Raw genomic sequence first — 1,405 nt, 5'->3', positions numbered from 1 at the left:
CACAGATGGGCCCCCCAAGACCCGACCAGGTCCTGCTCTGTGGGGCCACCACATTGGGACCCTCAGAACCCCTCCAGGGTTGTCCTCTGTGGGGCCACCACAGACGTGTCCCCCAGGACTCCTCCAGGTCCTGCTCTGTGGGGCCACCACCACTGGGACCCCCAAAGGCATCCTGGGGTCCTGACCCCCAAAGCCACATCTGGGACCTCTGGAGCCGTGTGGCACTGGGGTGGTGGCCCTGATGTCCCCATCGCTGTGGTCTGGGGGTCCCAACACTGATGTCCCCACTCTTACGGGGGACGCTGATGTCCCCACCCCTGTGGCATGGAGGTCCCAACACTGATGTCCCCAACCTGGTGGCACGTGGTCCTTTGGCCTTGAAGTGTCCCCGTGGCACAGGGATGCCGGTGTTGATGTCCCCATCCTTACGGAGGACACAGATGTCCCCACCCCTGTGGCGCGGGGGTCCCACCCCTGACGTCTCCGGCCCCGGGCTGGTGGCCCTGACGCCCCCCGCGCCTGTCCCCGCAGGGGGGTGGCTCGGAGCAGGAGCGGACGAAGAAGAAGCGTCGCGGGGACCGCTACTCCATCCACACGTCCCTCATCGTCGCCACCCTCAAGAAGATGCTGCCCATCGGCCTCAACATGTGCTCCCCCACCGACCAGGAGCTCATCAGCCTGGCCAAGAGCCGCTACGCGCTGGTGGGCTTGGGGACATCTCCCCGGGCTTGGGGGCATCTCCCCGGGCTTGGGGACATCCCCCTGAGGTGGCCCTGTCCTGTGTCCCCCCCCCGCAGAAGGACACGGATGAGGAGGTGCGGGAGTTCCTCAACAACAACCTGCACCTGCAGGGCAAGGTGAGGGGGGTGACCCACCGCGTCCCCCCACCCCCCCGGTGTCCCCACGGCGCCTCCAGCCCCACCGTCCCCATGTGGCCCCCGTGGTCCCCGTGGCCCCGGGGTGGTCACAGTGCCTGTGTCCCTCTGGTCCTCATGGTCCCCGCTGTGTCCCCTCGTGGTCCCCATGGGTCCCACCATGTCCCCGTGGTCCCCACGGTCATCGCGGTGCCCGTGTCCCCATGGTCCCCACGTGTCCCACCACCTCCCCGTGGTGACGGCGTCCCCATGGTCATCTCGGTGCCCGTGTCCCCATGGTCCCCACGTGTCCCACCACCTCCCCGTGGTGACGGTGTCCCCATGGTCATCACGGTGCCTGTATCCCCGTGGTCCCCATGTCCTCTCCATGGTCCCCGTGGTCCCCATGTCCCCATGGTCATGACGGTGCCTGTGTCCCCGTGGTCCTCACGTCCCCCCCATGGTCCCTGTGGTCCCCATGTCCCCATGGTCATCACGGTCCCCATGGTCCCCATGTCCCCCCCCATGACCCCTGTGGTCCCCACGTCCCC

The sequence above is a fragment of the Charadrius vociferus genome, unplaced genomic scaffold (assembly GCF_000708025.1).
Source record: "Charadrius vociferus isolate BGI_N301 unplaced genomic scaffold, ASM70802v2 scaffold2699, whole genome shotgun sequence".
In the NCBI taxonomy this organism is placed as follows: Eukaryota; Metazoa; Chordata; class Aves; order Charadriiformes; family Charadriidae; genus Charadrius; species Charadrius vociferus.
The sequence above is the reverse complement of the archived record's forward strand: the minus strand, read 5'-3'. Positions refer to the sequence as shown.